General features: G+C 36.2%; 1 protein-coding gene across 21 annotated transcripts in view; it reads right to left on the bottom strand.

Annotated features, from left to right (window-relative positions):
• RBMS3 (RNA binding motif single stranded interacting protein 3) overlaps positions 1 to 15,520 on the bottom strand; it is a 1,278,684-nt gene that overhangs the window by 253,846 nt on the left and 1,009,318 nt on the right. The window lies entirely within an intron of this gene.

The following is a 15,520-nucleotide window of genomic DNA, read 5'->3' as shown; positions in this document are numbered from 1 at the left end:
CTTAAGAATGAAAAATAAACATTTATTGCAAGTGAACTAAGGAAACATGTATGTTCTTTTCTATTCCCACTAACTACTGCTTCTATGCTCACTGCTCCAACTACCATCACCACTAGTTACTAATGTTGCATTTAGTGAGTGCTCAGAACAGGGCTAAGCATTGTTCTACACAGTTAATATGCATTATTTTATTCATTTTCCCAATAAATATAGTTGTTACCATTGTTCAGAAGACAAAATTGATCCCTAATTTGTCCAAGTTACAGAGCTCCTAAGTATCAAATCCAGGGCTGAAATCTGGGGCTATTACCGAAGTCTGTGGGCTATCACCTAAGTCCACAGGCTTCACTGTCCTGCTTTACTGCCTTCCACTAGACCAAAGGCTGAGGCAGGAGGAGAACCACATCCGCCCCAGTGTCACTGTGGAATTTCCTAAAAATGCAAATTCTCAGGCCTTACCCCAGAACTACCGAATCAGACACTTGAGGGTGGGACAAGCAATTGGTATTTTGACAACCAGGTGGTTCTGATGACTGCTCGAGATTGGGAATTGTTATCTTACAGCATACATAAACATGTGTGAATGAGATTATGAAGTCTATAATTTTCTAATCCAACAGCAATAGTGTTAAATAGGTTTCCTTAATAGAATGAGACCCTCTGGGGCACCTGGGTGGTTCAGTGGTTGAGTGTCTGCCTCCAGCTCAGGTTGTGATGCCAGGGTTCCTGGGATCAAGTCCCATATTGGGCTCCTCATAGGGAGCCTGCTTCTTCCTCTGCCTGTGTCTCTGCCTCTCTCTCTCTGTGTCTCTCATGAATAAATAAATACAATCGTTAGAAATAAAAAAAATAGAAAGGGAACCCAAACAATTGTTAGCATTATCTCTGCATCCATGGATGTTCTCTCTTTCACACAATGAATTAGTACTGGGACTTAGTTGTATATAGGTACAAGATAAAACAGTCATAAACATGGCATATTAACCACTAAGATTAGAATATATCATATATTTAACTGCACCTTTTTATTTTAACCAAAACAACAACCTTAACTCAAGGATAAGTGAGATTAAATTGGAAAAAGAAATTCTGGAATCTATAGAAATTGACATTATGCAACAGTAAAACATCTTTTGTGAAGAGATATATTCTGTACAAAAAGTAAGGTTTTAGTTACAATGAAAAAAATATAATAAGCAAGATTCCAAATATTAATTCAAAAAACAATTTGGTGTGAAACTATTGTTTTTTTAATCAGTTCTAAATACATAGGACACTATATTTTATTAAGCTTTTATATTAATAATTAATTGATCAATTTTAAAAAACATTTTATTAAATCCACAGGGAGCCTGATATAGGACTTGGTCCCAGGACCCCAGGATCACACCCTGAGACAAAGGCAGACACTCAACCACTGAGCCATCCAGGTGTCCCTAGGTTAATTTTTTTTTTTAACGTAGTTTAGTTTTCAAGCTTTTTTATCACCATGGAAAAGTAAAAATAAACATAATCAGAAAAAGACAACACAGCTTTAGTATTTAGGAATAGTGTAAATGTAGAAACTGTACAACTGTAGCCAGTCTCCCCCTCATTCTCTAACACACACACATGCACACACACTACTAAAAAATGGCATGATCCTAGGGTGAAAACAGAGATAATATTATCTATTATGCTTTCCTAAATGCTTATGATTATTTATTTATTTATTTATTTATTTATTTATTTATTTATTTTGCTGGGGTGAAGGGAAGAAAAAAAAAGAAAAAGTGATGTTTTGATACATAATTAGGAATCTTATATACAAACAAGTTTTTTTTTTTTTTAATTTTCTATTTTAGGGAGAGACAGAGAGAGCATGAGTGGAGGGGCCATGGGAGACAGAGAGAAAATCAGAGCAGCCATGGGGCTCGATCTCACAACCCTGAGATCAGGAACTAAGCCGAAACCAAGAGTCAGATGCCTAACCCACTGCACCACCCAGGTGCCCCTATATAACTTTTATACTATTTTACTACCCATCATTTAATTTTAATCTTTACATCATCACTCCAAAGGTAGCTGGGCAAATATCATTCATTGATATAATATATCAATATATTCATTGGATAATAAGGAAATGGAGCCAAGCAGATGCATCACCTTGCCTGAGGACAATCTGATAATTAGTGACAGGATTGGAATTAGATTTAGCGACCAAGTTTCACTATCTTCTAGCTCAGTGTGTTTCTCACTAGCCCTATATTTCCCAAGCTTCAATCACCTGCATGTCACCCGAGAAATGATTGTCAGCCATGTACAACTATTTTATTTACTGAAAAGCTTTCTTTAAGTCAATGTACCTTTGGCCTTAAATAGGTTCATTTAAAAAGTAACTTTATGTTGCTATCAAACTAAAAAGCTGGTTTAATTGGCATAAATAGGTTAATGCAAGAACAAGAAACAAATTAGTGTTCTTAAATTATAGCTAGGTACTGTTTGTTTGTAAAAGGCATTAACTCTTATGGTTGACTTTTTTCTCAGTTACAAATGAGATTTGTAATTAAGAGAGGTGTGAGAAGCTCACTAGCACCAGATGGGAGTCCTTTTTTTCCCCTGGGAAGAATTAGAATTGAGACGGAATTAATGAAAAGAATAATTTTCTTATGATGCAATTTCTGGATCTTGCACACCTATATCTACTTAAGTTCCATGAGGATACATGTCCCTCAGATTGGGAGTTCCTGTATCAATCCCGAACTTCTCAGAAAGGAGCTGCACCAGGTTGAAGTCCCCTGAATGGGTTGGAAATTGCCCAGCACCCCTTTGTCCTTGATCAGGCTAACTAACCACACTTAGCCAACCCATTATCCCATTGTGCTATACAGATCTTTTCATTTTCTCTAGATAACAATGAATTAATTTATCCTGATTCAAATCCATTTCTAAATTTTCCAAGTGTAGAACACATCGCAGCTTTCCAATATGATGTGTGATAAGCACGCAGAGTTTAGTCCGCAAGGAAGTGGTCAGTAAGCTATTTTCTGAATCCAAATTCAAACAGCAAGGCCAACTCCTTAATCCGTAGTCACAGACACATGATCGCACTGGATAGTGTCATGCCTTAATATGCATTCACAGAAAAAGTATAGCATTGGGCAGTGTCATTCATTAAGTAATTCTGTCCTCTGAAATGTGGTATTAGTCTTGAAGGTATTTGTTGACTTGACATAGAATGAATTTTAAAATAATACATACATTTATATTTTATACAATTATACAGTTATATTTTTACTTTTAATGTTGTCTATGTATCAAGTTTATGTAAATTGATGGCCACTTTCAAAAGAGTCTTTGGCATTATGAACCAGAGAGCACTCTCCTTTTAACTTTTCAGAAAAAAATTCTCATGTGAGAATTGCAATCAAAAAGAACTTTAAGAAAACTTTTTAAACTTAAATTTTCATGATGATTTAGTTCAAAGATGGACTTTAGGGGATATCCTCTTCAATCTGATCATTTAATACATGAAAAAAAAAATAAAAAAGAAGCTAAAGGAGTAGTTATGGCTTGCTCGAGTCCACCGAGCTAGCAACAGGCCAGAGAAGTAGAATCCATGTCCTTTTTCCATGGTCTGCTGTTCTTACCAATTCACGATACTGCCTTTTCTTTTAAGAAACAGTGAATAGCAGACAGCAGGTTGTAGTTCAAAGAAATATTAGCATAGATGATAATCAATGTCTCTGAATTCTTTGTTTTATTCGGTTTTGCTTATTTATCAATAGCTCTAGCTATGGAGCTAAGGCTATGGAAAAAGAAAAAAATTCCTAGCCTTGGTCAGCATTTTACACACTCATTGAATGAATACTCTGCAATGTATACTCCTTTGTAAAAGTATATGACAATGATTCACACATGCATTACATTGAATTGGCCAGGTCACCATAAGTAACTCCCCAATTTTGGTCTGTTGCTGCATCTTTTCATACAGGGATTCCTTGATCTATTAATTTTGTCACAAGATTGTGAAACAGTAAGGTATCCTCTACATTATTAATGAAAGCAGAGATCTGTCCTTCCAATTAAGAATATGTAAATAATTTTTTTTTTCTGAAATGACTGCCATTTTCTTAGGTTTTTTCATAAAGGCAAATTGCCAAAATAGGATTTATTGGCACTCATTTGCTTTTTAACAGTTTAAGACAAGTTCAGAATTTCAGAGCATCTCACGGTAGCTAAGCAAATGAATGCAAATGGAGGACATAATGGTTGTCCAAATCTAGATCGAAGGTTACATCTGTTGGGGAAGGTCATGGAGAAGATGTGATCACTGGTTTATCCATTAGCCACACCTGGGTAGTTGGCCGTTCTTCACCTCCTCCCCTTTGGAATGTGGGTTCTCCTTGCTTTCCTCACTTCCAGGGCCTGCTCCAAGGACATAGCTTTGGGATTGTGATGTGATGATGAGACTATTTGGATAGTGTAGTTGACTTGTCCCAGTTAAAGCTTCTATATAGACCTTTAAGATTTGACAAGGAGGTATGAAGATCCACTCATTTTACTGTTGCCTAAGACAAGTCTCGTATGTAAGTTCCTTTTCCTCACTAAACCTGCCACCTACCCATCTGGAGTGGCCGGCTTCTATCTTTTGCTACCCTCCAAGTACTGGGGCCAGTTTCAGATTACACCTGGGAAGCTCCAGACCAACACTGTCTGGGGCTGTGTATTTTGAATATGCATTATGGCTATTATATATACATGATTCTGAAAAAGGTAGTTGGTGGAAGACTTAAAAACTTGATTTGGTAACACTCAGTCTTGCTGAAACTACATTTAAATATTCAGGAAATAGTTATTAGCATTAGAGACTTTAGAGCAATGTTTATCAAGCTACGGGGGGGGGCGAGGGGGGAGACCATTTTTATTTTAAATCTGTCATGGACCAATATTTGTTGGTGTCATGGATCAATAAAAATAAGTTAATAGAAAATAAAATTAAGATAAAAGATAAGCAAAATAAAGTTAAGATTTTTTTATTATTACACTTGACAGACCAAAATTACACTTGGATTAAATGTTATATCAATATAAAATTGTTATAGAAGGTTTTAAACGCTTACTCTCAATTTCTTTACTTATTTCATTGAGAGCAGTATCATTTGGTGAACCAAACTTTATGTAACACTGTTTTAGGGGACTATATTCCTATTTTTTCATCATAGTATAAAACCCTGTGTTTATTAGTTTTTGCTTACTTTATATACTATAAAATCCTTTTTATTATCATAAAATTGTGTGCAACCAATTTATAGTCATTTTTGAACTATTAGACAAAACTGTCTCAAGATGAATTATCTGAAGCAGGAGTGATAAAACAACCAGAAATATCCTGAGGAAGTCTGAAATAATTCTAAAGCAAACATGTGACCATAATATTTTAAAAACACATTGAGAGGGATGTTCATACAAGCTGAATATTATTATTATTATTATTATTATTGTTGTTATTATTATTATTATTATTACCTTACATAGAGCAGAGTTTTACAGTATTCAAAGTGCTTCAGGGTCCTTTTATTTCATGTGGCCCTTTATCATAATCCTATGAAGTAGGGAAGGCAAAAGTTATTACCTCCACTCTACAAATAAGAAAACTGGTTCTGATATCTTGGAAGGGTTGCCAATGTCACATGGCCAGCAAGCAAATAAACAACATCAAAAGTGATATGTTTTGACTCCTGATCTACTCTTTCCACTACACTATACCAACTCTGGGGATTGCCTATAAATATGGCAGTTCAATGAGTCTCACCTGTAAAAGGGAAAATCAATGGCAAGTCACAAAACAGCAATTATTTTTTAATGGAATAGTCTATTTTAAATGTTGGAGCAATTTAAAAGTTAATAAGAATAAAAAAAAAAAAAAACTTGTTTTCTCTCACCCTGCAAAGGAAGCAAAGAGTCAGGACTTCCCATGTAAACAACTGGCCTCGAGGCATCAGAGGTTTTGGAACTAGTTTACCACCAACCTTGTTTAGTTGCCCTCCCTGTTCTAGGAATATTCTCAGCATATTCAGTGCATGGCTATCAGTGGTCTGGCACCTCTAGGTAAGTAGTACCTGGAGGAAGCCTATAGTTCTGGCCATATTGGCTTAAGTACCACACGTGTCTGATGGTTATTTTATATGCCAACTATGCTGTGCCATGTGGGGCACAGATGGTTAGTCAAACATTATTCTGGATGTGTCTATGAAGGTGTTTTCTCAGTAAGTTTAACATTTGAATCTGTTGACTGGGAAAAGCAGATTGCCCTTTTATGTGGGCGGGTCTCATCTACTCAGTTGAAGACCTGAATAAAACTAAAAGACTGATCCCCTGAGTTAAGAGAGTATTCCTTCTACCTGTTAGCCTTCAAGCTGGGACACACACAAACTTTTTAATATATATTTATATATTTAATGCATATATTATATATATATATTTTTTCCTCTGCCTTCAGGCTCAAATTGACACTTCAGTTCTTCCTGGGCCTCAAACTTGGTGGCCTTCACACTGGAACTATCCCATCATCTCTCCAGCCTGATGATTGCAGATCTTCGGGCTTGTTAGCCTCCATAATCATGTGAGCAGATTCCAATAAATAAACAAACAAATAACTCCTATTGGTTCTATTTTTCTGGAGAATTCTAATACAATATGTTCATTGTGACAAATCTGCATTGTTATGAAAAAAATAAGGACATATGATCAGCTCTGATCTTCACACTAGGACTTCTGCGTTCCTCAGACACAGAGCCATAGCCTTTGGAAAGAGAAAAGAGAGAAAGACGCTTTGCCTTTCCCTAATATCAGTGCTCTAGAATCATGTCTGAGGTAATGATTATAGAGCAAAGGGAAAAGTAAAGAAGGACTGCTAAGAAGTAGGCTTTCACCTCTACATGATGCCTAAGAAACATGTCCTCTGTCTTGTTTGGTAAGTGGTGAAGGGGGCTGCCCTATATTTTCCATCGTCTTCTCCCTCCACTAAAAGAAAAAAGGTGATTTTTCTTCCCCTAGTTTCACATGATGATGGCATGAGAGGAGGATGATACGGATCAGTTTCCCTCCCATGGCACAATAAGAACAATTTCCCTTAGAAAAGAACCAATTAGGAACAATTTCTATAAGGAACACATATTCTAAAAGAAGCATTTGATTATTTCAGATTTAGTGCAAGCAAACTGGCAACTGGAGTTCATGTCCTCAAGTTCAACTGGAGGGTTCAATTTTGCATAATAACTTGGCAGAGGCCTGACTGTGACACCTTGCCCAGGGCTTAGGACAACCTGTACTGCTGATCATTTGTGCTGTTCTTTAAGGCTTTTATTTCTAGATCAATTGAGTAGCCTCAAGTTGAGATGAGCATTGAATGATTAAATGAGCCTCTTGAGTCTTTATGGCTGAATTCAAATTACCTGTGGTCCTGGAACAGGTGGCCAGATTGGATTCCTGGCTTTCCTTGACTTCTCCCTCCACATGCACCTCATGAACTCGAGCTCAGTATCGCCCATTATCAGCCCTGATGTGCTGGTTTCTCCTGTGAGAAAATGCTAAATTAACATTTTACAATATTGAGATCTCTCTATAGTTTTATTGTAATATATTACTAGATCACAAATATGTATGGTTTTGTACTCTGGGTCCTGACAGTCAAAAATGAGAACAGGAAACCAAACTATAGAGAACTACTCAATATTGTAAACAAATCGCACCACATTTTCTCAGAATCTTATCCACCTCTCTGAAGGGATTCTCCAGGAATATCTATTTTATCAGCCTCTTGTGAACCCTGGGCTAGAAACTGTCACCTGATTTGTTGATAATGATTATGACTATGATCCTCTTTCAAACAACTGGAAGTACAGAAATGGTGTGAATATAGCCATAAGTTTACACTGTTATTCTATTAATTTCTTCTAGAATGTCCACCACAACACATACAAATAGAGGGCACTGTAAATCATTTTGTATCTTCTGCATACAACATGTCAGCTTAGAAATTTGCTGAGAAAAAAAAAAGAAAAAAAAAAGAAGTTTGCTGAGGCTCACAACATATGTGGTACACACACAAATGTATCTTGGAAATATAAAGATGCTAGGGATGTAGAGTTCCACTTGAGGGCAACCATTCTCATTGTATTCTATGTAGAGGACACCCGAGAGCACAACACAAATGATAACTCTTGGAATTGTGCAACAGACCTCATGTGGTAACACCGTGTCCTATGAAATTAGAGAAGCCTGAAAAAATGACAGCCTGTTAAATTTGAATTTCTGATAAACAACAAATAACCTTTTTTAGTATAAGTATTTCCACATATTACATGGGTCACACTCATACTAAAATATTGATTGCTACAAGGGATTAACATTATGATTATACAATTTATTAGCTTTTAGATAGGATTCATGTTACTACTATTCTATGGTATGATATTATCTAATATTTATTTTAAGTTTACTATGTGCCAAGCACTGTGCTTTAAATTTACTTCAATTCATTATGGTTTTATTTCTTGAAATAGCCCTAGGGGTAGTTATAGCTAATGTCCTCATTTTACATGTAAGAAACTTGGGGTTATAAGAAGCTATGCAATTGCCCAAGATCACACAGCTATTAGGAAATCCAACTAAAATTCAAATCCCAATCTATTTGAATCAGAAGCATGAGATTTCAACTTAAAAGTAATGTATTTAAAGACTCAGACTTTTCTCTGTGAGATCAAAGTGAAGGAGCCACTCTGGATGGATACCTATAGGAATGTGTTCAATGTGTAAACCTACTTAGCACCTCAATTTACCTTTCTGACTAAGAATGGAAATCACTTAGTCATACTGAAGAAATGAGTAAGCAAGAGAAGACCCAAAGTTAAGTCTTGCTGGTAAGGCTGGAGCAATAAAATTTCCCAAGAAAAGCTAATTAACTGTCTAGTTTCCTTCTAACTTCTATTACGCAAAGATAAATTAAAAAAATATGTTTAATATATAGAAAGTGAAAAACCACAGTTTTGTGTACAAATGTTGCTGTTGCACTGGTGTTTTGCTGGAATCTACTTTTATTCCTAAATTGTCCAATGTCAATTTCATAGAAATTGGCTTTATAAAGCCATGAACAATTCACATGTTATAGAGAAAGAGAAAGCAATCAGCTCTACATGAGTACTTCTTCTTCTTTTAAAGTAAATTCAGCTATACATTTAAATCTTGTTGGTGTAAGTGAAGGATGGCATATCCTGGGTTTATTTAATCCTAGTCTTTCCAAAGAGATCCTGAACATTTGATGGCCTATAGTCCTTAACATAATCAGATGGGAAAAGGTGTATGAGTGGATTTCACAATAAAAAATAAATTTGTCAATGCAGAAATAGGGGAGGGTTGAGAGGGGCGAAGTGGGGGAGTATTGCTGCTGCCTTGCTTCCATTCCTTATGTTAACATTGCAACCTTGGGAGCAAAGAGGAGGTGCAACAATGGGTTGAAAGTGTTCAAATGAGATAAACCATTTTGCCTTCTAGGAGAGTAACTTCCTTCATCATTGCCAGCTTTTATTTGGCCCATCTGTTAAGTGGAATTTTCTTAAAACTCATCAGTGGGAAAGAGTAAGTTTCTTCTTAATGTGGCTCAACAAGGAGTTAAGTGATTTCACCAAGACTGCCTAGAAGATGAATGAAAACGTAGTGAATACATCTCAGTTTTTTGCTCAGTTCTATCTACAAAAGACCTGTCGCCCAGTAGACCAACACACCTTGAGGCACTGAGAGGTCACTGGAGACAGTGGAGGCACTGAGGGAATCATCACACCACTCACTCAACTCAAAGTCACTTTGTTGATTCACTTATCCTGACTCCTGGCACTTTACTGAATGGATTCTCCACTTATTTTTGACATCATTGCAACTGACTGTTCTCTCACTCACTCATTAAACATCTAATCTTCTAGTATATACCAGTTACTGAGCTAAATCCTGAGGATACAGACACAAGAGGCCATGATCCTTGTCTGTCTTAGAGAATGCAGTCCAGTGAATAGCTTGCAACTAAATTTCAAAAATAAAAAGCTATTTCTCATTAATTAACACATTAGTCTCACCAAGAATGTCAAAATCTACCCCTTATTCTCTTATAGTTTATAACTTGAAATTCTATTTTCCCCAAAATGGTATTAGACAATGTAAATTATTTCTATATGGCATCTCAACTACATGATAAACATGAAAATTCTTGAAATATAAGAACTATACACAGATATCCACACACACATATATCCATTTCAACAAAAATAACTTTATTCATAAACCTCCAGAAAACTGGGTAGAAATAATCTGTGAGCAGAGAGTGACATAGTGGCTCTGACATTAACTAGTTCTATGACAGTAACTAGTAATTAACATTTCTCAGCCAATTTCCTGAACTGTACAATGAAGATAATAATATGAATGACCTCAGAGGGTTTTTGTGATAATTTGGTGATACATACACTAAAAGTTTATTACAGTACCAGGTACATAGAGGAAACTCAGTAATTCATCATTCTTCCTATAATTATTATTAAATTAAAAAATAAATTTAGGGCATTGCAGGAGGACAGTTACTAACTAAATGTAAACCATGTTTATAAAAGAACAATCATTGCTATTTAGAATCTGTCCCTCTGCATTCCTCACAGGTGCAAACTTACTAGATGTTACATTAAATTATGTAGAGGTGGACATATTCAGTCTGAGATTAAACCCTTAAAATGTGGCTACTGTATCAGCAAGAGAATCTAGAAATATATCATGGTGGGGGAGGGGAAGAGAGCATGTTCGTATCATTTATGAGCTAAAAAGATTAATGATTTATTACTGGGCTCATTAATCAAAACCATAAGGCCTTTTTTTTTTTTTTTTTTTTTTAAGGAGTAATTCCACTGTTCAAGTCAATTAGCCCACCAAAGCTATTACACCAAAGAAGCTGCAATGTTATTCAGACTTCCCTGGGAGTATTTAGAGTATAAAATAAATGCTATTATTCAGAAGATACCAAATTGCTAAGCTTCTTAAATTCATACAATTGGGAACCTGCAGTACATTAAAATACTGAAACTCATTAAGAGTCTTTTTTCCCCAGCTTTAGAGTCATTGGCATTCTCAGCACAGTTAAGAACAATAAAACGCTCCCAGCTTCCAAGAAAAGAGTGGCTTGCACTCCTTCAGCTCCACTTCAATGAATCACTGAGGCAGAACTGGTGCCCAACCTTTGAGACAACAGCAGCTTCTACTGGATTACCCTAATACCTGAATAGAACTGCAAAATTAGCTAACATGCTACATTAAGAGGAGAGAAAAGAGTAGCTAGCTTGTATCCATCATTTACGTTTATCTTGCTAGAGCTCTTTCAAAACATCTGAGCATAAATATACAAAATATTAGTAAAGATTTAACCCATAAAATAAGAATCAATGCTTATATAAGTGAATGACTAAATAAATGAGAGATCCTTTAAGTGGAATGAAAACTAATAAAAGTAGAAGGAAGGTCGGAATTGCAAAAATCACCCCTTGGCAGCCATGGTAATAGTAATTGACTTATATGAAAATGATCAGTGTATGTCAAAAGACATGAGTGAAAGTTTGATGAGAAAGAAGAAATGTAGGGACACTTGAGTGGCTCAGCAGTTTAGCCTCTGCCTTCAGCTCAGGGCATGATCCCGAGGTCCTGGGATCAAGGCCCACATTGGGCTCCCTGAATGGAGCCTGCTTCTCCCTCTTCCTGTGTCTCTGCCTGTGTCTCTGTGTGTCTCTCATGAATAAATAAATACAATCTTAAAAAAATAAATCAGAAATGTACATAATCTGAAAGAGTAGTAGTATCTCAAATACTACCCCCCCTTGCAAATATTCATTAATTACAAGGGGGGAACAGTTACTTTTCCACGGAGATACCTAGCAGCCATACCTTAAATGATCAAAGTAGCATCTTCAGAATGGGACAAGTGAACACCATGTGCCTCCCCATGCGATGCACTAGCAGGACACCAGAGAACTGTGGCATTCCTTCCAATAATGTACACACCAAATCTACCCTTTGGAAAACATCAGATAGACCCAAGTTGTGGGACATCCTATATAATAAATGGCTCGTAACCCTCAAGATGTCAAGATGCAGAATGACTGAGGAACATTAAAGACACTAAAGAGATGCAACAAATAAATGTAACAATTGATCCTGGATCCCACTCCTGAAGAATGTGTGTTTATTATAAAGGACTAATGAGAGAACTAATGACTAATGAGAACTAATGAGACATTGTTGATGATACATTTCTAGTGTATCAATATTAATTCCCTGATTTTGATCATTTTGCTGTGTATGAATGTCCTTATCATTAAGAAATACAACTAAAGTATTTATGGATGATGGAGCATCATGTGTGTAACTTTCAAATATTCTTGAATCATAAGAATAATATAAATATATATATATATATATTATAGAGAAAATGATAAAGGAAATGTGAGAAATGTTTAACGTGGAAAATCTGGGTGAAAGGAATTATACTATTTCTGCAACTTTTTGTAAGCTTGAAATTATTTGACAATAGAAGTTAAAGCAAATGCAAAAATAAGATAAATAAGCTATTACTCTTGATAGCTAAAATCAACCCCCTTCAATAAATATTCACTTCACAAAAGAAACGTAAGGCAGTATATACTCTTTCTTGTGCTCAAACTTTACTCCCTAAAGAACAAAAAACATGGAATTCAGCAGCTGTGTCCTTTAATACAATGTGTTTCCCATACTCAACACCACCTTGGACAGGGTCCATTTGTTTGGCTCATTTGTATACTCTTAGCTCATGGTCTCTGCTAAGAGTATTAATGATATTTCTGCTCAGGTGTTTGAACAGAGAAAACAAAGATGGAGATTCAAACTGGATCCCAGGAATCTAGAGACAATAGTACATAAAAGGAGAGTGAGATAAATTCACTCTAAATGCAGATATAATTATTTTCCAACACTACCATGCTTCCTAAGACCCCAACAGATTTTCTCCTCATTATGCAGCCTATACATGCATTATTAGGATCATTTTCTCCTTCATATACACATAGTCAATGCCTTTGAGAGTAACTTGGAACTTCGTACATAACATGGGATAAGGCAGTGGTCACTATACTTGAATAATGCATAGATTAGTGAGGTTTATTTAAATGGAAAATTTTGCCCCCAGGGGACACTTGGCAATATCTGGAAACATCTTTGTCTACAACTGTAGGGACGGTGTTGCTCTTAGTATCCCACAATATACAGAAAAGCCCCCTCTAGGAAAGAATTATCTGTGAAAGTATCTGTTAGAGCAAAGTTGAAAACCCTGGTATCAAGTCCTTTAAAACAACAACAACAACAAAAAAGTAAAATACTACACACACATACTCACACATACACTGTTACTACATCTATAATATGTTGTTACATATTATATGTTTTATATAAATGCACATAGCAGACTTCCAGCATTGACTTAGTTATTTTTATTAAAGAGAACTCAAATATATGCAAATGCTTAATTAATGAGGTAAAATGCCTGTTTATAGCTTGTATGCAACTATTAAACCAAGTACACTTTAAAATTGCATAAAAGCAAAGTTGCATAACCAATACAATTTAATTAAAACATTAATTTAATATCATGGATGATGTCGTTTTGCCAAATCTAAACTCTTGCTTGCAATCTGAATATGCTATCGACTGCTGCAGCATCAGATATTTTTGAAATTAATGGGCTATATTCTCTTTGCCATGTCACATTCTGATTCTTCCACCACTGTTCTGTATTTGAATTATTATAAAACCTTCATCTGGGCTTAGCTTGCCAGGCTAACAGCTTTCATGTGGCTTGAAAGCATCATTTACTGATTACGTCTGCCTGGTTTTTTCCTCATTAGCCCCAGACAATGACAGTAGGCCCTGTTGGCACTATGCGATTATAGACATAAATACAGACACAGGCAGTGACATCAACTGGTCAGCCAGATGATCTCAAATATGCTTTCATAACCTTTTAAACTTACAGTCATTAAATGGAAATCCCCGAATTTGCAAATCCTCATAGGGAACTCACGAATCCTTAAGAATCCCTTCCATAGAATGTGGTGAGAAAGACGTCAATACAATGAAAAACCACAGGGATTTCTGTAGCTGATCTGGTTTCAGATCCAGAAGTCATTACTTATGTATTAGCTTCAAGGAAGCACAGATAGACATTTACACACACACTCTGTAATTCTGGACTAGCAAGTTCACTTCCTTATGACTTTGCCTCCACACCATTTAAAAGAAAACTGCTACCATAGAGTTACAGCGAGGATTACAAGGACACTTCACAGGCATTAGTATTATAGATGTTTTTTTTTTTTAATTTTTATTTATTTATGATAGTCACAGAGAGAGAGAGAGAGAGAGAGGCAGAGACATAGGCAGAGGGAGAAGCAGGCTCCATGCACCAGGAGCCCGATATGGGATTCGATCCCGGGTCTCCAGGATCGCGCCCTGGGCCAAAGGCAGGCGCTAAACCGCTGTGCCACCCAGGGATCCCTATAGATGTTAATATCTGTATCAACTCCTCCTCTTGAGCGGCTATACTCATTTATTGGGTGCTTGGCTACATTTTCTCTTCAAGTAAAGGAGCAACAAAACAAAATTAAGCATTTGAGGGGATGTAACTGCATCAACTTTAGAAGCTTATATTAAGGAAAGCATTAAATCAAAATGTATCTATTTACAGATAAGGGTGTTTAATTTATTAGCTATTCTGTGACAACTACCTTATTTAGCATAGAGCAAGTCAGAAATCAAAGACAACAGGTAGAAAGGGCCAGGAGAACAGAAATCATGGCTTCCTTTTACATTTTTCTCCATTTTCATTTACTTGTGAACCTTTTAAAAAGTGTCAGATTAAGACTTAAAATAGTTAAACACGGTACCACTTACACAGAGAAAGGGTTGATGGAAAATTAACTGAAAGAAAAACAATACAAAATTCATAAACTTCAAAACATTTTCCAAGCAGGTGGAAAGGCCAAGTTCCTCAGGCAGGAAAGAGCTTCCTCTGCTAAAGGGAAAGAAAACAGGCCAGTGTGGATGGGACATCGTGTGGCGGTAGTGGCATGAAATGACAATTGGAAAGGTATCCAGGGGCCAGATCAAATAGGGCACCATAGGCCATGCTGGGCCTACATGCTGGGAACTGGGAAAGCACTGAAGAATTTAAGTGGGGAAAGACATGATCTGATTTGTTGAGAAAATAAATCCAGAAGGCACGAAGAGCTGAGAAATGGATTAGAGTTCCCATTAGCTGGGAAGTTGTTGCAGTATGTCAGGAGAATGGTTATGGTTACAGCAGTGGAGATAAAGGTAGAGAAAAGTGGTTTTAAAAAATATGTTTTTCAAGTCAATTCTACATAATTTTGGATGGTTGGGATGTGAGGAATTTGAGAAAGGAAGATTCAAGGATTATCTC

Source organism: Canis aureus, chromosome 22 (assembly GCF_053574225.1).
Source record: "Canis aureus isolate CA01 chromosome 22, VMU_Caureus_v.1.0, whole genome shotgun sequence".
In the NCBI taxonomy this organism is placed as follows: domain Eukaryota; kingdom Metazoa; phylum Chordata; class Mammalia; order Carnivora; family Canidae; genus Canis; species Canis aureus.
Note: the sequence above shows the minus strand (reverse complement) of the source record. Positions and strands in the feature narration are given on the sequence as shown.